The sequence below is a fragment of the Bactrocera oleae genome, chromosome 2 (assembly GCF_042242935.1).
Source record: "Bactrocera oleae isolate idBacOlea1 chromosome 2, idBacOlea1, whole genome shotgun sequence".
In the NCBI taxonomy this organism is placed as follows: domain Eukaryota; kingdom Metazoa; phylum Arthropoda; class Insecta; order Diptera; family Tephritidae; genus Bactrocera; species Bactrocera oleae.
The window spans coordinates 37,306,981-37,333,589 of NC_091536.1; the positions used below are offsets into that span (position 1 = coordinate 37,306,981).

Sequence of the window (26,609 nt, forward strand, 5' to 3'; positions counted from 1 at the left end):
GTATATACTAATTTCATTCTAATTCAGCATCAAACCACATAATTTTTAAGAAATCTTTTCCACTTAATTTCGTTAAAATATCACGTTGATCAACCGGAACGGTGTGAAGTCAGGTGGAAAGACGGAAATCATATATGTTTATACTGGGGATAGAGAAATATATTAATTTTGACATTGCTCAGCTATACTCGAGAACATATTTTGAAGCAATTTTATATGTAAAAAAAAATATTAATACTCACTGACCGACATATTCGGCATAAAACTGGTTAGAATAACGAAAAGCATTATAAGTAGTATATGGAATTTGAGGGCAGTATTAACCCGATTTTATTTACTTTTTCCAATACCACATACTACTAACATGCCACAGACTAATAAAATGCTCCCACTGTTTCATTAAGGTACCTCACATACCATCACCAATCAAATGGAGTAAAGTCAGGCGAATGTTCGAAAATCCTGATATTAGTTACATGGGGGCTAAGGAAAATTTTCACCCGATTTGATCTTGTTATGAGTAAAACACGCTCTCTCATTTTCATTGAGATAACTTACATATGCGGTATAAAGTCACGCGGAAGTTCAAAAATATTTATATTAGATATATGAGGGCTACAAGAACTATTGATCCGATTCAACCCATTTTTGAAACAAAGACATACTATTATCGATAGTTTCATTTATTTATTCTATTATATGAATTTCAATTATATATCTTACGCAATGGCCGATATTTACGGTAAAAAGTCAACTATAGGTACTGGGGTCCACATATTCAGTACCTAGGGGCTTGAACAGTTTTGGTTCGATTTAGAGAATTTTTGGTCACAAGGTGGCATACGTATTACTCACGCAAAGTTTTACCCCGATATAATCTTTGTTGCTTGATATGCATAGTGGAAAGTGAAAGAATCAGATGGAATTGAAAATGGTGTTATATGGGAAATAGGCGTGGTTGTAATCCGATTTTGAACATTTTCGCACTATAACATTGAAATCGGTTAAGCAGATCCCAAGATAGGGGTTTTCACCTAAAAGTGGGCGGTGTCACGCCCACTGTCTAATTTTGAACGCGGTTCCTATAAAGTCAGCTCATACCATCCCAGAGATAAAATTTAATGTCTCTGGCGTGTTTAGTGCTTGATTTATCTCGCTTTTAGTAGTTTTATATGAGGAGTGGGCGGGGCTGTCACCCGATTTCACCCATTTTCATACCATGGTGCTAAAGCATTTGTTCCCAGTTTAGTTATAATAGATTTAGCGGTTTAGGAGATATGCAGATTAAACCTATTAGGGGGCGGGTTGCAGCTGGTGTGTTTTTTGAAGTGGGATTTGAAGCTTTTTACAGCTGATTCCCATAAACCACCCATATGAGGAGCTCTTGGGGGACAAACTGCCAATTAATGCCTTGGGGAGCATACTTCTGAACAATTTCAGGTGATACTTGTTTAACCACGCCTATTTCCCATATAACACCATTTTCAATTCCGTCTGATTCTTTTACTATCCACTATGCATATCAAGCAACAATGGTTATATCGGGGTAAAACTTTGCGTGAATAATACGTTTAAAGTATGCCACCTTGTGACCAAAAATTGTCTAAAGCGAACCAAAACTATTCAAGCCCCTAAGTACTAAATATGTGGACCCCAGTGCCTATAGTTGACCTTCTACCGAAAATATCAGTCAATCCACAAAGAAATTTCAAACGAGTTAAATAGTTTAGTACTAAAGTGCACCACAACACTCACCACTTTCACACGCTCCCGAAATGAAACAGAACAAATATGGTTAAAAAATGAATAAAGGCTTTTCCAACTTGCAATTTTATTTAGTCTTTCAAACTATAAAGTTGTTTAAAAATGATTTGAAAAACGAGATGAAAATATAGATATCCGGGTTGGCGCACAACAGGACTCGGCTGAAGCGTATACGACGGCGATCGATCGAAAAAAGGGACCCGTGTCCAATCGTCCATCCCTTTTGTTCGTTGGGTAGTGGTGAGATCGTGGGTGTGTTGAAGGTGTGGTGTGTGTTGGTATCCCTCGGTGAATTGTGTAAAGTTGTATGTATTGGTGTGTGGTGTTTTCAGGAGTGGATGGTAATGTTGTGGTGTGTTGGAATTTATCAGTGTTGCTTGTGAAGTGGTGCGTGTGCAGGGATGTTTGCTGGGAATAATATATAATAGATAGCTCATTTAGCCATCCCGGCCCCCCTAGGCGAATGTTTAGCCTAAGAGTCGTTGCAGCTGTTGCAGCGTTGCTACAATGTTGCTCAGTCCCGTAGAGCGGCGATATTGCGGCCTAGAGTGCCGGCGCATCATTGGTGCTTCGTTTCGGTGGCTCCTTAATCGGGACACAGGAGGGGCTGCTGGTCGTCGATGCTGTATTGCCCGAGTAGATAGTGGTTGTCTACTTGGAGGGCGGCTGCGCGGGGCAGGCGGCCGACCGATGTCACGTCTCGGGTTGCGATGGAGCAACGTATGATGCAACCTGCCGCATATTTGGCACAGATTGACGGACGTGCACTCCTGTGTGTTATGTGCCGCTGTCAAGCAATTGAGACAATGCCCATGAGCCTGGGCAATTTGCTGGCGTTGCATCGGTTGCATGCCTCTAAAAATGTTGCAGTGTTGTAGTCGGTGAGGGCGGCGGCAAATGATGCACCGGACGCGCTGCGGTTCCCTGTTTGCTGTGGGTGACGGTCGCGCGCTACTTCGAGGAGCGGCTGTAGGAGCGGTTGCAGTTACAGATTGGGGCGCTGGAGTAACCCCAGGTCGCGGCACATTGATAGCCGACCGAATAGCAGGCGTTGGCATAGGTGCATCTGCGTCCATAGTTATCTATGTAGAAAAGATTATTGGGCTTTATAAAGTTTTAAGATATAAGTTGAAATTGGCATTCTACAACTCTTGGTAGCATGAGAGGGTCGTCATATTGATCGACTCGTTAGTTTATATACTTATATACTTATATATACGGATTGTTGTCGAGTTTGCGAGTTATTGTCTTTTCGTGTTTTTTAGTCGATTTATTGAAACGGTTATGAATTGCGTTTTCGGGATTATGATCGGTTTATCGTTTATCATTTGCTTTTTCGTTTATATCTGCGGTAGGTAGAAAGCACAGCTTCACGAGCGGTCTGGTAAGCGTTCCGCTTTGGGTACGGAGATCAACTACTCTTATATGACCGTCGGAGCCATAATGTAGCTTTTCTATGCGACCAAGCCGCCATTCGGTAGGGGGGAGACAATCATCGTGTACTAGCACGCAATCTCCAAGCTTCGGCGCCTTTTCTGGAGCTTTCCAGCGGTACCTCTTGTGGAGGTCCTTTAGATAATCTTCTTTCCAGCGGCGACTAAAATTGTGATGGAGAATTTTGATTCTTTCCCATCGGTTTAATAAGGATAGCGACTCCACGTCTGGCTCAGGTATGGCCAGAATGGGTGCTCCTTTGAGAAAATGCCCAGGAGTTAGGGCGGTGAAATCGGAGGGATCTTGCGAGAGGATTGTGATTGGCCGTGAATTGAGTACGGCTTCAATTCGAATTAATAAGGTCGAGAATTCTTCATAATTAAACTTGTAGTTTCCAGCTACTTTTTTGAAGTTGGATTTGAAGCTTTTTACAGCTGATTCCCATAAACCACCCATATGAGGAGCGCTTGGGGGGATGAACTGCCAATTAATGCCTTGGGGTGCGTACTTCTGTACAATCTCAGGTGAGACTTGTTGGATAAAGTCCACAAACTGTTTCTCAGTGGCTCTTTTGGCTCCAATAAACGTTTTGCCGTTGTCACTCATAATTTTTGAAGGAAAACCACGCCGTCCGACGAAGCGAGCGAATGCCGCGAGAAAAGCCTCTGTCGTCAGATTTGTACATAGCTCAAGGTGAACAGCTTTTGTCGTAAAACAAACAAAAACTGCCACATAGCCTTTCATTAAAGTGGGAGATCTTAACATTGAAGCCTTTATCTGGAAAGGCCCAGCAAAATCGACACCTGTTGTTGTGAAGGGCAGAGCAAAGTTGCAGCGTTCAGGTGGAAGTGCTGCCATTATCTGCGTTCGCATTTTTTGCTTGTACGTTGTGCAAACTTTGCACATGTAAATGCACTTCTTTATTTGAGGCTTAAGACGGGGAATATAAAACTCTTGGCGGACTATTTGTTGCATGAGGCGGTGCTCAGCGTTTAGCATCAGTATGTGGACATAATGCAGATATAATGTGGCAAGCCGTGCTTTTTCTGGTATGATTATAGGATGTCGTTCGTTGTATGTCAGGCTGGAGTTGACAAGCCGACCATTCGCACGAAGCAAACCCTTTGTGTCCAGAAATGGATTTAGTACTAAAAGTGAGCTCTTTTTATCGATTGGCTTCGAATCTTTTAGCAATGATATTTCTCGGCTGAAGTAGCTCGTTTGCGTAGATGCGATAAGAGCGCCTTTTGCTTTTTGAGCTGCTCTATAAATTTGATCATGTATGCAACTACTCTGAGGGCTCGGGGGAACGATGAGAATCGCTCAAGGATGTCAGTATCATCCGATGTTGCATGAAAGGAGTCGATTTTTCGACTTTCTGGGGCAATTATATTGCGCATGGGCGATTGTGGCCAAGAATCGGAAGATTCTGTTAACCATCGGGGGCCATTCCACCAGAGGGTGGTGGTGGCAAGATGCAGGGGTTTGCATCCTCTTATACCTAGATCAGCAGGATTGTCAGCACTGGCTACATGTCGCCAAGTGGCTGATCCTACTAGGTCAAGAATTTGAGACGTTCGATTGGAAATATACGTCTTCCATGCATGTGGTGGTTTTTCTAACCAGGCGAGTACGATTTCAGAATCGGACCACAGATATAGTTTGTATTGTGCCATGTTTAAATGCGTTTGTACGATGGACACGAGTTTGGCTAGTAGTAGCGCTCCACATAATTCAAGTCGTGGTAGACTTATTGTTTTTAAAGGAGCCACTTTTGCTTTTGCTACTAGTAAGTGGCATGTGGTCGCATTGTCGCTTTGTGTGCGAACATATATAGTTGCGCAATATGCCTTTTCAGAAGCGTCACAGAAGCCGTGTAGTTCGACTTTGTGCTCTGGGGCATAATTTACCCATCGTGGGATTTGTATCTGTGAGATATCATGTAGATTGCTCGCAAACTGGGACCACTTTTCTAAACGCAGTGGTTTTACTTGTTCGTCCCAGTCGGTTCCATCTAACCATAATTCTTGTATTAGAATTTTGGCTTGTATCATAACTGGCGAAAGCCATCCTGCGGGGTCGAAAAGTTTCGCCACAGAGGATAGAATTTGCCGCTTTGTTATGGCAGATAATGCAGATATTGACTCTGTAGTGTATGAAAACTGGTCAGATATCGCATTCCATTGGATCCCCAAAGTTTTTGTTGTACTTTCCTTTTCGAATTTAAGGAAATTAGTGTTCAACAGATTTTCTTTAGGTATGTCCTTTAAGATATTAGGGTGGTTCGCCGTTATCTTTTTTAACGGAAACCCTGCGGTTTTGAGGGCTTGTGTCACTTGTGCTAGTGACTCGTATGCTTGTGGAAGACTGTGATTTCCAGACAGAATATCGTCTACATACGTTTGTGTTTTTAACACCTGGGTTGCCAGAGGAAACTCTGACTTGGTGTTTTCTGCCAATTCGTGCAGTGTTCGAATGGCTAAATATGGGGCACAGTTGACGCCAAAGGTAACTGTTTTTAATTTATAGTCGCGGAGTGGACTATTGGGAGATTTTCGGAAAATAATTCGCTGAAAATCTTGATCGTCTTTATGTACGACTATTTGTCTATACATTTTTTCGACGTCTCCGTTAAATACGTATTTGAATATACGCCAATTTAAAATTAGTAGCATTAAATCTGGTTGGAGCGTGGGTCCCGTAAATAGAATATCATTTAGGGAATTCCCCGAGCTAGTAGATCTTGATGCATTAAAAACAACTCTTACTTTAGTTGTTTTTTTGTCTGGCTTTACTACTGCGTGATGAGGCAAGTAAAATGAGTGATATTTGCCATTTGTGATTTTTTCGCATGGGCTTACTTCCTCCATGTGGTTTAAATGGAGGTATTCTTCCAACACGCCATCGTATTCTGGCTTAAGCTCACCTTTTTTAAGTAAGTTTTTTTCCATACTTAAAAACTGCTGTATAGCAGAGGTGCGAGAGTGACCTAAGGCGATTGTGTTAGGAAATTGTTGTTTTAGTGGTAGTCGTACGACATACCGACCATTATCTGATCTAGTAGTTGTGGCTTTGTAAAAGTCTTCACAATACTGATCTTCAGGGGTTGTGATTGATATGGGGGGGAGTTCTTCTAACTCCCAAAATTTTTTCAATTGTGAATTGAGGTATTCGTTTGAGATTTCCTCAACCTGAGTGGTCATGGTGGTAACTGGTTCCGAAACTAGTCCACTTAGGATCCACCCAAAAATAGTATTTTGTGCCAGAAGTGTATTTGAAATTTTCTCAATACCTTCGAGTATTATCTGTGGTATGAGATCGCTGCCTAATAGAAGGTCTATTTGAGCGGGAGTGTTGCAGTTGGGACCTGCTAGCTTTAGGTGTGAAACCTTTTGCCAATGCTTGCTATTTATGTGATAGCTTGGAAGCATATTTGTAAGTTGCGGTAAGACTATAGCTTCTGCTTGTATGTGCTTATCCGCTTGGGGGGAAATTAAGGTAATGGGGCAGATTTTATTAGAGTTTTGAACTACTCTTCCGCCCATTCCTGTAATTTCAAAGTTAGCTTGTTTTGTTGGCAGTTGTAGCCTATTTTGAGCCCTAGACGCTATGAAAGATCGTTGTGATCCTTGGTCTATTAAGGCCCTAAGTTTAAACAGTTCTCCTCGGTGTTTGATGGAGATGACTGCTGTGGGTAGTAATACCCTATTTTGTATTTCGCTGTGTAGCGTTTGAGTTTTTTGTGCCTTTGAGCAACATGGTGTCTTTTGGCAATTTTTGGGATTTCGGTTTTTGGGAGTTGTTGTTACCACTAAACCTGTGGTTCTTTTTGTATAAGCGCTTCTTTGGGGTGATATGGGAAATTTGCTGTAATGAAGCATTGAGTGGTGTCTTTTGTGACAATATAGGCAATTGAATTTGCTTTTGCAATTTTTATATGTATGCGCATGTGACAAGCAATTTGTACATAATTTTTTTGATCTCACGAAATAGTTTCTTTCTATAATTTTTAATTTTTTGAATTTCTCGCAAGATTGTAGTTTATGCCCTCTCGTGCATAGTTCGCATGACGTATGATTATTTTGTTCGGATGTGAACGATTGAGATTTGTAAAAGCTTCTGTTTAATTTATTTTTGCTACTAGCTTGGGGTCTATTGAAGCTTCTTTTTTGGTCGTGTTGTACATTTTTTGTTTTAATTAGCTTTTTGTCTACCCTTTCAGCGATTTCGTACTGGGTAGTAAGAAAGTCTTTCATTTGTTGCCACGTGGAGCATTTCTTTCGTGATGAGAGCGATTGCTCCCATAAAAGTAACAATTTTTCTGGTAATGCGGCAGTGCATATGTTTACCAGTATAGGGTCCCAGCTGTCTGTGGGAATATTTTGTGTCGATAAAACCGACAAACAGTTTGAAACAGTGGATTGTAGTCTTATAAACTCTTCACTGGTTTCTTTTTGAATCTTAGGCAAGGTTATTAGTGTAGTTACTTGGTTATCGACCAATATTCTTTTATTTTCATATCTTGCTTTTAGAGCTTCCCAAGCCAAATTGAAATTGTCGTCATTAAGTGCGAACTGTTTGACTATTACGCTGATACAATTTTTGCGCTTTTGATAATTTTGGATGGTTGATGTAAGCGGCAGTGAACATGTCCCGGAAGGACGGCCATTCTTCATAACCTCCATAAAATATTTCTGTGTCACATGCGGGCACCTCGAGATGGATGCCTGAACTTGCCTCTTGATTTTGTACTTGTGGCAGCTCTACTCTCGGATGTGGAGTAGGTGCAATAGCTTTTATTAGCTTTAATTGATCGGAGATCATAGCTTTTGTAGCTTCGTACTGGTCTAAGCAGTTTTCGTATAGTGCGTAAGCCGATGATTTAAAATCGTGTGGTAGATCTGAATTGTCATAATCTACTATGGCGTCATGAGCCGTTTGGAAACGAGTCCAAAAATTGTCAATATTTTTTTTTTTTTATTTCCAATAACGATTCAGAGATGTCTTGAATCGGTGAAGTTGAAAATCGAGTGCAGTATCGTGTTAATCTGTCACTCTCAGAAATGAATTTGACAAACTGTTTTGAGCGTGTAGCTCCTACAGGTGTAGTTTGACTTTTGTCGCCATTAACCATTTTTGTTATGTTATTTATATAATGTTTCAGTGAATTATTAATATAACCTTTTATTTATTTTTTCAGTGTAAACTGAATTTACTTTTTGAATATATTGCTTTATTTAATTTAATTGATAAAAATCGCACTTTAAATCAATAATATTTTTTATGTCCTTATGATGGTGTATTTAGGTACACCCTAATACACGGACTTGTGTGTACATATATATTTATGTGCTCGTGAAATTGAGAGCTCGTTGAAGAGATCAATACACTTTGTACATAAGTATGCACGGATTGTTTGTGCGTATGTATGTATATTTGCTAATGCAATTGAGAGCTCGTTGAAGAGATCAATGTGCTTTTAGTTTTTTATGTACGCAATCCTGCTTGTTTGTTACAAGGGGTATTGCGGGGTGTATGCCAATGTGGACTTTAAAAATATGTTTATTTTTGTTTTTAATAAATTATTTATTATTTTTAATTTTTTTATATCTACAAGCAGTTGTAGTAGTGTTAATTTTTCCACAACGTTTATTGTTTTATTTTTCATGCAATTTTACAACTTTTTATATTGTAAATTTTCAATGTGTAATTGACCCAATGTATATAGGGTATATAAGCATAGGCATAGATTATATGCCGTATGTATAAATACGTATGTTCGCACTGCGAAGAGAGCGCGAAAGCTAAGTGAATAATGTGCAGGTATTATCCCTTACGCAATTATGTTTATATGTACTTATATTAAAGTAAGTATATTTTTTTTTTTTTTTTTTTTTTTTTTTTTTGTTACAGTTTTATGTTTACTAATCAACTGTAACCTTTAACATACATAAATGCATGACGAAATGAAATAGGAGAAGATACGACTCACTTTATGCTCCCTCAAGGGTTTTTTGAGGGGATAATATATGTATGTACGAGTGTGTGTTCCTTTGTTGTCAATTCCTTTTCCTCTACTTCCAGTTGTGCCTCGTTTTAGTGAGTGTTGCTCTTGTTTTTATCTTTTGTTTTAAATCGCGCCCGTATAAATTGTTGGTATTTATGTATGTTTACTAGGTATTTTAATATTTCGCGCCCGAATTGTGTTTTTGGGTTTTTGAACAATTTTGCTTGCACACATGTATGTATGTGTGTATGTACATATGCATATTTTTATGTCACTGCACCCGTTTGCTTTGCCACTTTTGTTCTGTTCTTTTTGCGTCACTACATTTTTATACTCTCGCAACCTGTTGCTACAGAGTATAATAGTTTTGTTCACCTAACGGTTGTTTGTATCACCTAAAACTAATCGAGTTAGATATAGGGTTATATATATATAAATGATCAGGATGAAGAGACGAGTTGAAATCCGGGTGACTGTCTGTCCGTCCGTCCGTCTGTCCGTCCGTCTGTCCGTCCGTCCGTGCAAGCTCTAACTTGAGTAAAAATTGAGATATCTTTATGAAACTTGGTAGACATGTTTCATGGTACCGTGAGACGGTTGGTATTGCAGATGGGCGTAATCGGACCACTGCCACGCCCACAAAACGCCATTAATCAAAAACAAATAACTTGCCATAACTAAGCTCCGCAATAAGATACAAGACTGTTATTTGGTACACAGGATCACATTAGGGAGGGGCATCTTCAGTTAAAATTTTTTTTAAAAAAGTGGGCGTGGTCCCGCCTCTAATAGGTTTAATGTGCATATCTCCTAAACCGCTAACGCTATAATAACAAAATTCACTGGAAGCAAATATTTTTAGCACTTCTATTGACGGTGTGAAAATAGTTGAAATCGGGTGGCAACTCCGCCCACTCCCCATATAACGGTACTGTTAAAAACTACTAAAAGCGCGATAAATCAAGCACTAAACACGCCAGAGTCATTAAATTTTATCTCTGGGATGGTATGAGATGACTTTATAGGAACCGCGTTCAAAATTAGACAGTGGGCGTGGCAAAGCCCACTTTTAGGTGAAAACCCATATCTTGAGATCTGCTTAACCGATTTCAACCAAATTCGGTGCATAACGTTCTTTTCATGTTTCTATGTCACAGTACAAAAATGGGCGAAATCGGACTACAACCACGCCTACTTTCCATATAACACCATTTTAAATTCCATCTGATTATTTCACTTTCCACTATGCAAATCAGGCAACATTGACTGTATCGGGATAAAACTTTGCGTGAATAATGCGATTAAAGTATGCCACCTTGTGGCCAAAAATTGTCTAAATCGAACCAAAACTGTTTAAGCCCCTAAGTACTAAATATGTGGACCCCAGTGCCTATAGTTGACCTTCTACCGAAAATATCAGCCAATCCACAAAGAAATCTCAAACGAGTATACTATTTGACTTTGCGAGAGTATAAAATGTTCGGTTATATCCGAACTTAGCCCTTCCTTACTTGTTTTATTTTATTTAGTCACCGCACTTTGTATATTTTTATATGTGTAAGTTATTATGTTTTTTTTTTTTTTGTTTTTCCAATAGTGCCTTTCTGTGAGGCTCGAAGGACCATAAATAGTTTAGTACTAAAGTGCACCACAACACTCACCACTTTCACACGCTCCCGAAATGAAACAGAACAAATATGGTTAAAAAATGAATAAAGGCTTTTCCAACTTGCAATTTTATTTAGTCTTTCAAACTATAAAGTTGTTTAAAAATGATTTGAAAAACGAGATGAAAATATAGATATCCGGGTTGGCGCACAACAGGACTCGGCTGGAGCGTATACGACGGCGATCGATCGAAAAAAGGGACCCGTGTCCAATCGTCCATCCCTTTTGTTCGTTGGGTAGTGGTGAGATCGTGGGTGTGTTGAAGGTGTGGTGTGTGTTGGTATCCTTCGGTGAATTGTGTAAAGTTGTATGTATTGGTGTGTGGTGTTTTCAGGAGTGGATGGTAATGTTGTGGTGTGTTGGAATTTATCAGTGTTGCTTGGGAAGTGGTGTGTGGTGCGTGTGCAGGGATGTTTGCTGGGAATAATATATAATAGATAGCTCATTTAGCCACGAGTATACCATTTGACTTTGCGAGAGTATAAAATGTGCGGTTACATCCGAACTTAGCCCTTCCTTACTTGTAATTTTTTTTAAACTATAGTGCCTTTCTTTTAGGCTCAAAAGACCATGTTCACTTTTTAGCTTTGTTCTCTACTCATCTTTTTTTGCCACTAAACACTCACTTATTTGTGAAAATTCCAAAATTCTAAATTAGAAAAAAAATGCCGCAATTTATTTTTTTTTGTCCTTCAAGGTTGTTTCAATGTGATGCGTCACAAACGTTATAAAATTTTTTGCAAAAATTATAACTACATTTGTGCAACCGAATTTAAAAAAAAAATTAAATAGGCGGACGACCGTGGAAAAAAGCGGCACTGCAATGCCTTCTCTGCTATCGCTGTCGATAAATATGTAGAGTTATGGTGTGTTAGTATCCGCTGTGTGTGGGTGTATGCTGCTGCTTCCAGTAAGGTTGCATTGATGTGTGGGTGTACTGATGTTTGCAGGTGTGGTGTGCCAATGTTTTCTTGTGAGTGGTGCGTTGTGCGGTGCTGTTAAATGCATCAGGTCGGGAAGCTTAACCCATTTAGCCAAATACGTTTAAAAAATCGCAGTAGCCCACCTCGTTAAAAAATTTAAAATAGCCAATTTAGAGATATTTTGGCTCATAGGAAATATATTTCTAGCAGGTGGTGATTACAATGCAAAGCATTTGTATTGGGGTTCACGTCTAATTAATCTGAAAGGAAGACAACTGTATTACACTATTATGAATAGACGGAACAATCTTGACATAACTTCGCCTGGTAAGCCGACATACTATCCCAGTGGAACAAAATTTCAGATTTAATTGATTTTGTTGTATTCAAACATATAGACAGATCGCGTATAACTGCTGATACATTTACTGACTTATCTTTCGATCATTCTCCAGTACTAATAAAGTCATGTAAACAACCCTCGGTTGTATCACCAAAAGTGGGTCTAACATCCCATAAAACAAACTGTTTGAAATACAAAAAATATATTATATCAGTATACCTTAGCAACACCAAACAAAACTAACAAGCCGCCTGGTCTCAGAAAAATCACCTATGTGGGAATAGCTTGAAGCTTGTAACTGATAAAATGCGACGCTGTACGTAAATTAAGAAAAGGGCTTAAGTTTGCGGAAGAATACAACACTGAAAATTATATGAAGAAACTGAGTCCAAATTCAACAAAACAGAAATCTATTTGGCAAGCGGAAAACTCATTGATTTCAACAAGTCAATAAGGGACGAGAGGTGAGAGGTTATTGGGCTCACAGCGAAGAGAAAATGCAATTTGCTTTGCAAACCACCTAGAGAAGGTATTTCAGCGTAATTGTACAAAATCGACTTTTAGCTGCCAACTTTTCCCGACACTGCTCATAAGTCGCTAGGGTTTATTAAGACTTCAACTTTTGAAGTTAAAAATATTATAAAAGAGACAAATCCAAAAATGTTATCAGGACACGATAAAATTACTCCAAAAGTCCTTACTTTTAAATGAAATTTTCAGTTTCGAATATTATCCAAATTAATAGAAAAAGTCGCAAATCATCATGATAGATATACCCGGGAAAGACTTAAGACTTTAAATGACTATAAACTCCCTCCTCTAAGTACACCGCTCTAACAGGGTAAATAATGACACACCCTAATACAACACACCACACCTTGGAACACAACTCACACTCACATCTTACACGACCACACTATACAGGATGTCACCACACACGATGACACCCCACACAATCAACAATAAACTTTTGCATACTTATACGAAACATATTGCCTTTAATTTGAACTATTCACGCGATTTTAAGTGTTAATATCTCACTGGTGTTCCCCGAGATGGTAGACAAACATTTATTTATTGTCCTTCGAGCCGTAAAGAAATGTGGAAATACAAAATCTAAAATTGTGAAAACACAAAAAAAAGATAAAATCCACACACTTATACATACGTATAACAGTGAGGTGACGAAAAATGCGGTAGAAAAAACTATTATATACATGTCATATAAATGTAAAGAACACACACAAAACAAAGCTACCTAAAGTGACAGTGCAGTGTAGTGTTGAAACAAAAAAAAATCGTCTAAAGTGCTGTGAAGTGTACTAACATATACAAATATATACTTGTATACTCAAAAATACTTAGGAAACGCCACAAAGAAAAAGAAAGAAGGTGAAGTGAAAAACACAAAAACAAATTGCGTGTCAACCAAACCAAATTATCAAACACTTTAAACAAACAAAAAGTCACAAAACCGGGCACAAAACCTAAGCACAAAACATAAATAAGAACAAACGGCACAAAACGCATACAAACCTTATACGAAAAGGCTCATATGTATGTACAATTTATAGGTTTATATATAATTATATAAAACCTGTAATACCAAACCCGTTTAACAATTTAATACGGTTACCAAACTGGTTCAATTTTCCTGTTTAATTTACGGGAAACCCCAAAACAGTTTGGTATAATATATATACACATACATAAAATCAAATACCTAATTATTTAATGCCTATCTACCATCTTACCTTTGTGTATTTCAACACACCAATTAAAAAACACAAAAAACAAATTCAAGTATATACTTGCACATTTCTCCAGCAATACCCCTTATGTTAAAAAAAAAGAAACAATAACTATGATTGCATAAACTAAGTAAGCAAAGGCACAAGTATAAATCAAATCACATCTTATCTCTATATATATTTTTAATATACAGAATATTTTGATAACATAATTGTACATAAATATACGTGTATACAGAAAAATACCTGCACGATAACAATTCTATTTCGCGCTCTCTTCGCAGTGGGAACATACACACACACAGAATCTATGCCTATGCTTGTATCCTACATACATTCGGTCAATTACACTTACTTTGAAAATTTACAAAATTATATAAAAAGTTACAAAATTACAAAAAAAATTAAATAATAAACGTAAAATTAACACTACTAGAAATTAAAAAAAAAATAATAACAATAAATAATTTATTAAAAAAAAAACAAAACAAGAGAAAACGTTATCTACCCTTAATACCCTTCACAGGTGTTTTCTTTTAGTAACTACTATATGTATGACTACATTTGAAAACGTGACTTGCCAACGGTTGGCATCCAACGGAAAGCATTTTGCCAGTTCTTTATAGCCAGGTTCTTTGCTATAAACAATCTTCATATCTATGACTTACACTTCATATTATAATACAAACTTAAATTTAATAATATTGAATCTAATATATTATATATAAATAATATATCTATTTTCTAAAGCTTAAAACTATTCCGTCATGATTACTATATGGTGTTTCATATGTGATGCATGAGGTCATTGCAAAATCCATGTTTGTCCATACCCAATCTATTGATGTTTCCTGTTTTGTTGTGGCGACCTTAGCCAATGAAGATTGAAATCCTAACTGTTGCAATCGAGCCTCCAAATCATCAGTTGCTGTTAGGCGACATATGTTAAAGTCACCAAGGACTACTGACGGTCCATTATACTGTTCAGTTATCTGACGGATATTATTTTCCACTTGGTTTCTAAATTCCGGAAGTCTATAGCGGGGGTTCCTGTACACAAGTGATATGGAAACTGTTGAATTGTTTACGTTTAACAGTTGGTAAACGTTTGTTGAACCGTTGTCGTTTCTTCAAAATGATCGTTCTGATAGACCTGGGCACCTATCTTGCTTGTAGTATATTATAAGGCCGTTGGCAGGGCGTCATCGGGATGATCTTGTTTCTCCATCAAGGCGTGCAGTAACACTGTAGCCTTCTATTGGGAATTCTTCTTGAGGTAAGGCCCATGTCTCGGCAAAGCACAGAATATCAGCAGAACAAATGAGCTTGTCTGATCTAATATCTTCAATATGCTTGTTTAGGCTCCTTACATTTTGATAATAAATATCTAGGCGTTGTTCCGATTTTTCAGTCAAAAATCTGTGTTATGTCGTCAATGCTCCTTCTGTCTTCAACCTATTAAGTTGAGTTTTAATTGGATCCTTCGGTCCAAATGGGTTCGGGGGAGAAAATGTCCCGATTATATACAATCCATTGGCACTTGTGGCCCTCTAGATGAACAGCAACTTGTGTATATGTTCCACCTTGACTTTTATGTATCGTGATGACTTCAGCTGGAATGACCGGAAACTGTCTGCGTTCTATGGTTATTTGCTCATTTCTCTTGTATTGGAATGATCGGACCACGCTCATGATTGGTGTCCAATCTGCATTGCGACTGTGATTCCGCTTGGAACGTGCAAAGCTTCCAACTCTTAATTCTGCGAATTTTATACCACCACTGAACTTTCAGATCTATGTGATTCGGAATCAACCTGCATTAGTTCCCCCGTAGCACTATTGACGAGACCATCACTTGTGCTTATGTTGACTGTCACCATATATTTGGTCGAAGTCTTGAACTGCAATGTGTAAAGCATTTCTTGTGTTTCCGATGGCTTAAAAGACTTCACAGCTTCTAAAATGTTTGCCCTGCTGCGTTCTGTTAGAGAACTTGACTTAATTGTATCCTTTGCAGTCGAAATGAACTCCTCGGTCATCGTGTTCGCCAGTTTAGTTAAATTAAAATCATTTGCTCCAGCATTTTAATAAAATAGATGGATGGCTTCGTTCGGTATCTCATTAGAGGTATTTTCCCTGCTTTTTATTAATTGGATGTCAGCGTGTGTCATATTTCCCTCTGACATGTTATTTAAAGCAATGGCAAATGCTTGATCTTCACGCTGGCGCATTATTTCAGTGAGCTCAAAGTACCGAAATTGATCCCAAAGCGGTGTTCCTGTAATGATCATTCCTATTCGGCGCAAATATTCATCGATCTCCTACTGGCGGCAGCTGCTTTAAGTCACCAAACACGATAATTGGTATGCCTCCAAAGTAAGCGGTGCTCCTGAAAATTTGCTTTAGCCTGCAATCTAAATATGCAAACATCTTTGCTCCAACCATTGAAATTTCGTCAATTATTATAAGCCTAATATCTATGAGATTGGCATGAATTATGTTTAATGTGTCACTATTTAGTGGCCGAAGATCGCCGGAAGACTGGTTGACGGGGAGTTAAAAAACCGAATGAAGGGTTAGGCCCCCAATTCCAAATGCTACTTTGCCAATGGGTGCGCAAAGTAACACCTTGGCTGTTTCGGGGTTGGTTCCTGGTACACTATTAGCTCGCAATGTCAACGACTGATATATAGTTGTTATAAGCCGACTCTTGCCCACTTCAGCACCGCCTCCGATATTCGAAGAAGATTTCCCTTTTACTTACTGTGTGCATTACATGAGCAAAGTATTCCCTCTGTTTGCTGTTAAGTGACTGCACCATTGCCAGTAAATGGTCTTCTAGTATTAGAGGTGGGAGTTTAATTAATCGAACCGCCTCTTCCTCTGATTGTTGTGCTCTTGTATTCCTGTTTGCTCTGGAACGGCTAGAGCTCTAAATTCGGGATCTAAAAGTTGTGAGGCAGCTCGATCATCAGCTGTTTCTTCCGCTGTGACATGAAGGTTTTCCAAAATCCGTTCTAGTTCGTTCGATGAAAATTTGTCATATTTGAGCTTATTCAGCTAAATTTGCTCCTTGTGTGAATTGAAAATACTCTCGACGTCATTATTTAATAAGTCTGTTTCCTCATTTCTCCATGGGTGAAACATCATGGCGGTTTCTCTGAAGAAATCGGTTCTTGAGCTAAAACGTTTCCAACGCAGAATAAGGGCTTGCTTCCTTTTCCTTAGAAATCCTGATCCATCCTTTAATGCCATTGGAAGTGCAGCTGTCGTGTCATCCTCGTTCTCTACTTCGTTGTATCTTCGTTATTATCAGAAACATTTCTGCTTGTTTTGCAAAATCTGAACCATGCTGCAAAATCTGCTAAGCATAGTTCTTCCAATTGATCGGGCCTTTGAGAGTAGTGCTCCAGCACACTCGGCTCATATATGTTCGAAGAGTCCTCCTGTAAAGCATTCAATTCAAGTCGGGGCTTTATCATCCTTACTCGGTTGTTTGGATGTGATGTATTTATAAATATTTCCCCATTACTGGCTTCTGATAGATGCAGTCCCAAAATATCATAAGCTGCTTCTTGAGCCGATATTTCCGATCCATTTACAAATTTGTCTCCGATGTGCTGCAGTTTTCTTTTAATGGAGAAATTCCCTGCATTTATTTAATCCATGGCTTATCTCAAAAATGTTGATACTCCTCTATTGGATTTATTTATTGTATATAATTAATGATATAGCAGAATGAATTGAATATCCATATTTGCTCTATGCAATTTAAGGATATTTTTATTAAAGGCATTTAGAAGCCTGCCTGAAAACTTTCTCTTTAGGAAAATGTGTGGCTTTTTTATAGATGAGCGAAGAGCAAGCTTGTATCCTTCATAGTCAGTGTTGATTCGCTCATCCGCCAAAAAATTTTCGAAGCAGTTCAACCGTGTTATTTCTTCCTCTGGGAGATCCGTTAGAGTTAATAGTTTCTGTATTTTTTGGAATTGAGCTTTGTGTTGCTCAATACCTTCCTCATGCTCCAAAGGGAAAAGTATTTCTGTCCGTGGCATCGGCGGATATGACATGTTGAATCGGCATACTTGTTTTCCATGTAGGTCTCTTAGGCAAGCTCGGCCATGTCTGTGTTTTTGATACTGAATGAATTCCAGTAGTTCCAAATCATCCCCATCGGTTGTGATGTGTCGATCGATGAATGTTTCAACATCATTTGTTTTGGTGATTCTATCACTTTCCAATTGTGGTGCGTTACTTAGCCAGTACATGCCATGACAATGTAGTGATCCCCTATGCTGGAATTCAATTCTATAGTTGTAACGGACTACTAAATTCTCTCCAAATAGTCCGTTTTGTAATAATTTTAGCATTTGGCGGAATCGATTGTCGAAATACCTGGAACATGTAACTGGATCTGTCCTTATCAGTCTCGCCTTTTCAGAGCTTGATAGAGCAGTACCTTCCTCTTCCGAAATGTCTACTTTATCCACCAGTTTCTTCAATATGACTAACAACTCAGGCCATTTTGTTTCTGCAGCAGACATTGTGATAAAAAATGTTGACAAACCAAACTGGCGGATCATGGCTAAAACTTTCTTCTTTTCCGCCTCCCAATGTGCAGGTGAGGATCGAAGTCCTTTGATTACATGATTCATCATGCTGGATAAGGTTGCTGACAAAATTTTCATCCCTTACATTTGCAGCAGTTATATTCCAACTCGTAGAACTTATAAATATACAGAAGCACGTCCACGCGCACACAACGCCGATCATAGCGTCGAATTTCAGAACGTGCAATTTTACTATAAGTTGTTGTAGATGTCCTCTTTTTTCCGCAGTAAATCGTTGGATACGACAAATCCTGAGCATCGACGTCGGTTGTAACGTCCCTTGGGCATCTACCTTGTCCTGCATCTACCTTGTCCTTGCAACCCGTTCAATTGATTGATTTTCAACGGGTTCATTGTCCATTAAAGTCTCCTGACCACCTGGATTTAAATCCTCTTCCATTTCAAGCGGTATATTTTCCTTACGGGCATTAAGAAGGTCTCTTACTTCTGCCTCATCTGCAGGATCCGCAATAAATGGCACAGTTTCCTCGTTTCCAGCATTTGCCAGCCAATCAGTTGACATTTGGATATTATGCTTGACGTAGAGCTCTGTACCCAGCAGATAGTTTAGTGTCAATATTTTTGCTGGTCGCACTGTCTCCGTCATAAAATTTTTTTCATATTCCAATCGACGTTTCAAGTGCACTTGAATAATATGGCTGTTATCAAATCTTCGTGGAAGCATGGTGACTGTCTCTACAACTGAAATGGGGATATTCACCACTGCTCCACGAATAGCACATTGTCGTTCATATCCTAAGGAGATGATACGCATAAATGGGATCCTCGGTGATATCAGTCTTTCTTCTAGACACGTTAAATCCTGAAGGCATTCCGGAATATCAGGAAACTCCAATCCTTCCGATAGGCAGATATTTGGTATCTTGCCCTTCCTAACAATACGATAGCATGTGTTGCAAAAGTTGTATTTTTGGTTCGAAGACGGAAATTTTGATGATAGATAAAACACTTTTCTAGCATCTTCTGAGTGCGCAAATTTTGTTGAAGTCTGAAATTTTTCTAGTTTTTTCACTTGATGTGGGAACCAAGTGCCACCGCAACACACGCATATTTCAGTGGGTCCTTTCTTTATCAACAATGCGTACATATTAAAGATATTGGCATCTCGACGTTGACGTTCTTGTTCTTCTAGCTGTGCATCTGGAGAAAGTTCACAAAGTCTTCTTATATTCCTCCTGGTTTGCCTCTCGCTTTCTAACTGACGATTTGCGGGATCCGATCTATGCAATTGTACTCTTTCCAACGTTGATTCCTGCTCGTTTGCTAGTTGTTGCCTGGTTTGCCGGTGGGTCACTCTTCTTTGAGAAGAATTTAAAATTTGCTGAAGACGTCTTCTTATTGGATCTTCTCGACGACTTCTCCTCAATGCTGCATCTCGTTGCCTCTCTTCTTCTCTTATTATTGCATTCTGACGCCGTACAGAACGTTCCATTGTGTTGCGCTCCTGCTCCGCTGCTCTATATTCCGGATTGGTTCTCCTATTTAAATGTTCTGCGGTGTTGCGTTCCTGCTCTTCAGTTCTATATTCCGGATCCAAGCGCCTGTTCGAATGTCCTAATGTGTTGCGCTCCTGCTCCGCTGCTCTATATTTCGGATTGGTTCTCCTATTTAAATGTTCCGAGGTGTTGCGTTCCTGTTCTTTAGTCCTATATTCCGGATCCAAGCGCCTGTTCGAATGTCCTATTGTGTTGCACTCCTGCTCCGCTGCTCTATATTCTGGATTCAAACGTCTGTTTGAATGACCTACTGTATTACGCTGCTGCTCTGCTGCTCTGTGAAGTAGGTTCTGTCGTCTAGTGGAACGTGCAGAACTGTCACGAGTTTTCTCCTCATTGCGGTACTCTAAATTTGAGCTGCGTAATTCGGCAATATAGACGGCGTTCCTCTGTCTATTATTTTCCAAATTTTGACTATATTGTTGTCGGCTTCGATTCAGAGCATTGCGACGCCTTTGTTCCTGCGATTGTCTAGATACTCTTGGAATTTTTATAAATTAATAAGATATTTATACAAATAAAAAATATACTAAAAATAAACAGTGAAAAAATTATAATAGAATTAAAATAATGCTTATTCTTAAAATATAATAATATTTTTAAAATAATGCTTATTATTTGAAAAGGATTTTTTTCGTTGTTTTGAAAGTGTGCCTTGTTGAAAAATTAAGCTGCTCGCGTAAACTGAAGTGATCCGATGCGTTGGGTCCTATTTATTGAATGTTTTAGAGCCCGACTTCACATCTGTAAACTCTTTTGCCCTTCTTGGTATCATCAAGCAACTTTCGTACTAATGTGTTAATTACAGAAAGTGCATTGTAGAGGTTCTTTTTTACCTAGGTTATACTTTCTACCTAACTTGCAAACTATGTTTACTTCCTACCTACTCTTCTACCTAGGTTTTGTTTTGTACCTTCCCATCAGTTAATTAGGGTTTTAAAACTGAATAATTATCTTTAGATAGTTCTCTATTATTATTAATAAATAATAATATATCTTGAATAATTAGGAATTTGTTTATTTTATGGTATAAATTAATAATTAATCTGATGACAATTCGTTCGAAGATTGTAGCGATATCTTGGACAATCATCATCCATGCCATATTTCGTGAAGATAACTTGTCGTAAACAATTTTTTTCATATAAGAACTTAATTTAGACTGTCAGTTTGTATGGCAGCTATTTGCCATTGAGAGAAATCCATGCCGGATTTCGTGAAGATATCTTATCTAATGAACAATTTTTCCATGCAAGCACTTGATTCCGATCGTTCAATTTGTCTGGCAGATATATGCTATAGTGATCCGATCTGTACAATTTTTTCGGATATTGCAATACTTCTAGCAATAACCTATGCCAAATTTCGTAAAGATATCTCGTCATACGAAAAAGTTTTCCATGCAAGTATTTAATTCAGATCGTTCAGTTTATATGGCAGCTATATGCTATGGTCATCCGATCTATACAATTTCTTCGGCGAATAGATTATTGCCTTAAATAATAATCCATGCTAAATTTCGTGAAGATACCTCGTCAAATGAAAGAGTTTTCCATACAAGCACTTCATTCCGATTGTTCAGTTTGTATGGCAGCTATATGCTATAGTGGTCCGATATCGGCGGTTCCGACAAATGACCAGCTTCTTTGTGAGAAAAGGACAGGTGCAAAATTTCAGATCGATATCTCAAAAATTGAAGGACAGACGGACGGACAGACGGACAACGTCCGGTGTGTTTAACGTGAGTACCTGCCCCGATAAGAGCGAGGATCACTCCTGATCTTATCAGGAGACTTCAGGAGAGGAACAACCCTAGCAATCTTCCACTCATGTGGAAAATAACCCTCCCACACGCACTTGTCATAAATGGCCTCCAGTGCCTGAGGTACCTGAACCTCCGCCCTAGGCAAGAACGCTCCTAACAAAGCACCCGCACACTCCCTCCACGTTGATAACACAGTGTCACCAACGCGAAGAGAGGTGATATCCTCCCTCTTACGATCCCGGCAGATCCTATAGACCTGACCCCACGGGCCGTCCCTATTTTCCCCTACAAAATTCCTCCACTCCTGTTCTTTAATTTTGACCAACATATCCTTATATTCCCTAACTGCACAACTAAATTTATGCCTAAGCTGGGACAGCCTGTCAGAATCGGACCGTCGAGCGCGTTGAAACTTTCGCCTCAATCGCCTGACAGTCCTCCTCTTCAAGGTTAACTCTCGCGTCCACCACTTTATTTTCCTAACCATACAACTTTCACACTTCCTAAGAGCCCTATCATTTACCCCCACACTACCTCATAAAGACGAGCAATCTGCTCATCAACCCCCAAGTCCTCAAACACTCTAAGCGGTATACCTAATACCGCTTCCCTAACAGATCGTCCATATTGGTTCCAGTCGATACCAGAGGTACGACATCGCCGCAATGGACTCTCATACAGCGAGGGAGGGGATTTGGGAGTAACCACAATTTGGATCAAATTATGATCACTCAATCCCCACCCTCCCTTAACCTCCCATCTAGCTACGAACGCCCTATCTGCTGCCTGATTCATAGGCGTCACGTCAATGTCACTCACGCTCCAGGCCCATCAAACGTGTACCATTTACTCGGCTCATTCATAATGTGGAGGTTTTTAGCCACTACTCGTTCACTTAATGCCTCGCCTCGACTGTGGCTTTGATATCCAGACGAATGGGATCCCCTTACTAAACCACATCGAAGACGAGGCATTCGCATCCAGCCCTAGGATAAATGGGCTACTACTCGAAAGTAGTAGTAGCTTATCCATGTAGCCCAGGTAGGGCTCTAGGGGCTCGCTAAATTTGCAGTACAAACTAGCTACAATAAGCCTACCGAACTTCCCCTCTATCGCGACACATACACCCAGTTGTGAGGAGTCCACAACTACACAATCGTAGTTGGGATCACTCACAACAATTGCAGCATTAGCCCCAAGGTGCGTGAAGACCTTGAAACTACCAGGAAGACCCCGAACCACACCATTGGTGGCGTAGGGCTCCTGGAGTAAGGCAATGCCGCACCTCCCCTCAGCCATACACCGCCCCAATTCACACATTACGGCTTACGCCCCCTGGCAGTTTAACTGTATAATCCCCCCCATCAGTGCCTGGCGAGGGGACAGACGGACAGATGGACATGGCTAAATCAACTCAGCTCGTTACAAACTTCGTGGCAAAATTAATATACCCTGTTCAGGGTATAAAAATACAAAAAGCGCGGTTAAACAAGAATTATTAATTTGAACAATATATTATATTAAAACCTATACAATTGTAGTTGTACATTGTTTCAAGGTCCACATTGGCATACATCCCGCAATACCCCTTGTATTGTATTCGTGCATACTTTTGTACAAAGTGTATTGGTCTCTTCAACGAGCTCTCAATTGCACGAGCACATAAATATATACGTACAAGCCCGTGTATTAGAGTGTACCTAAATACATCAACATAAGGACATAAAAAATATTGCTAAATTCAAAGTGCGATTTTTATACTCTCGCAACCTGTTGCTACAGAGTATAACAGTTTTGTTCACCTAACGGTTGTTTGTATCACCTAAAACTAATCGAGTTAGATATAGGGTTATATGTATATAAATGATCAGGATGAAGAGACGAGTTGAAATCCGGGTGACTATCTGTCTGTCCGACCGTGCAAGCTCTAACTTGAGTAAAAATTGAAATATCCTTATGAAACTTGGTAGACATGTTTCTTGGTACCGTGAGACGGTTGGTATTGCAGATGGGCGTAATCGGACCACTGCCACGCCCACAAAACGCGAGTAATCAAAAACAAATAAATAACCATAACTAAGCTCCACAACAAGATACAAGACTCTTATTTGGTATACAGGATCACAATAGGGAGGGGCATCTGCAGTTAAAATTTTGTTTTTTAAGTGGACGTGGTGCCGCCCCTAATAGGTTTAATGTGCATATCTCCTAAGCCGCTAATGCTATAATAACAAAATTCACTGGCAGCAAATGTTTTTAGAACCTCTACCTACAGTGTGAAAACTACTAAAAGCATCAAGCACTAAACCCGCCAGAGACATTAAATTTTATCTCTGGGATGGTATGAGATAACTTTATAGGAATCGCGTTCAATATTACTCGGTGGGCGTGGCACCGCCCACTCTTAGGTGAAAACCCATATCTTGGGATCTGCTTAACCGATTTCAACAATATTCGGTACATGACATTATTTTCACATCTCTATGTTGTAGTGTTAAAACGAGCGAAATCGGATAACAACCACGCTTATTTCCCATATAACACCATTTTAAATTCCATCTGTTTCTTTGACTTTCCACTATGCAAATCAGGCAAAAATGCCTGTATCGAAATAAAATTTTGCGTGAATAATGCTATTAAAGTATGCCACCTTGTGGCCAAAAATTGTCTAAATCGAACAAAAACTGTTCAAGCCCCTAGGTACTGAATATGTGTACCACAGGGCCTAAAGTTGACCTTCTACCGAAAATATCGGTCAATCCACAAAGAAATCTCAAGCGAGTATACCATTTGACTTTGCGAGAGTATAAAATGTTCGGTTACATCCGAACATAGCCCTTCCTTACTTGTTAGTAATTTAATTAAATAACGCAATACGTTCAGCTTAAAACCACAACAAAATCATATCGCTAGTAAATACAGTTTACACTGAAAACAAAAAAAGAGTATAATTCATTGAAACATCATATAAAAAACGAATAATGAATGATAATAAAAATCAAAATACACCTGCAGGGGCTACACGCTCAAAACAGGTTGCTAAGTTTATTTCAGAAAGTTACAGGCTAATAAGATACTGCACTAGATTTTCAGCTTCACTGATTCAAGACTACTCTGAATCGGTACTAGATATCGAAATTAAATGTCTCGACAATTTTTGGACACGTCTCCAAGCGGCTCATGACGCCATAGTAGAAAGTGAGTCATCAGATCTACCACAAAATTTTAAAACCTCGGCTTTCGCCAAGTATGAAAACTGCTTAGACGAATCTGACTTTGTTGACGACAAGTATGAAGCTACCAAAGCTATGATCTCCGATCAATTAAAGCTAATAAAAGCAATTGCACCTACACACACACAAAACAAAGCTACCTAAAGTGACAGTGCAGTGTAGTGTTGAAACAAAAAAAAAATCATCTAAAGTGCTGTGAAGTGTACTAACATATACAAATATATACTTGCATACTCAAAAATACTTAGGAAACGCCACAAAGAAAAAGAAAGAAGGTGAAGTGAAAAACACAAAAACAAATTGCGTGTCAACCAAACCAAATTATTAAACACTTTAAACAAACAAAAAGTCACAAAACCGGGCACGAAACCTAAGCACAAAACATAAATAAGAACAAACGGCACAAAACGCATACAAACCTTATACGAAAAGGCTCATATGTATGTACAATTTATAGGTTTATATATAATTATATAAAACCTGTTATACCAAACCCGTTTAACAATTTAATACGGTTACCAAACTGGTTCAATTTTCCTGTTTAATTTACGGGAAACCCCAAAACAGTTTGGTATAATATATATACACATACATAAAATCAAATACCTAATTATTTAATGCCTATCTACCATCTTACCTTTGTGTATTTCAACACACCAATTAAAAAACACAAAAAACAAATTCAAGTATATACTTGCACATTTCTCCAGCAATACCCCTTATGTTAAAAAAAAAGAAACAATAAGTATGATTGCATAAACTAAGTAAGCAAAGGCACAAGTATAAATCAAATCACATCTTATCTCTATATATATTTTTAATATACAGAATATTTTGATAACATAATTGTACCAGAGAACTTAAAACAATGAGAAGGTGCAGGTTCGACAGCGAACAATTTGTAGGAATTTATCAAGGAGTTCACCACAGATGCACGAGAAACAAATAACATTTTTCGCTTTTATAACAGCGGTGAATCTGTACACATACGCTCTCTTAACATAACCAACCGACGAATATTGAAGAGAATATAATATGTGAGCAAAACTGGGCATATTGATATGCCATTTGAAATATATTCCCTTTTATTGAACTATTATTTATTATTTTTTAAATTATTTTATGTTAATTCATTTTTACTTTATTATGAGAAATATATCAAAATACTTTTAAATTATTACTAATAAAGTATTTTGATATATTTCTTAAAATAATTCATTAATTGTACTTGACACCATTATGGAGTCATAAAAGTACAGAATTGTGTTTTGCCGTCGGTATTTCACATTCATGCTTCAATTTTTCTTTTCAAATGCATGTGTAAACATATGTAACAGGACATACATATATTATGTCGTTTACACATTTGTATGTATTTTTATGTAGATATGTACACTCATTACTTCATGTGAAATCTCCGTTGACACATTTTTTGCTTTTATGTCAAAGAGTCAATCTGTCGAAGAACTGACGCGACGACAAAGCGTCACAACATTGTGTTGTTGGTAGAAAATCCGAGATGTGCCGAAAAATAAACGAACGCTCGCCGATTGTCATCGCTTCCCTTGCCGCTCTAACAGCTTTGCCCACAAAT

General features: G+C 38.6%; 1 protein-coding gene and 1 pseudogene across 2 annotated transcripts in view; both read right to left on the reverse strand.

Moving 5' to 3' along the window:
- Positions 1-26,609, reverse strand: part of nvd (cholesterol 7-desaturase nvd) — a 410,950-nt gene that overhangs the window by 183,323 nt on the left and 201,018 nt on the right. The gene's annotated exons all lie outside the window — the stretch shown is intronic.
- Positions 1,791-3,612, reverse strand: LOC138858929 (uncharacterized; annotated as a pseudogene).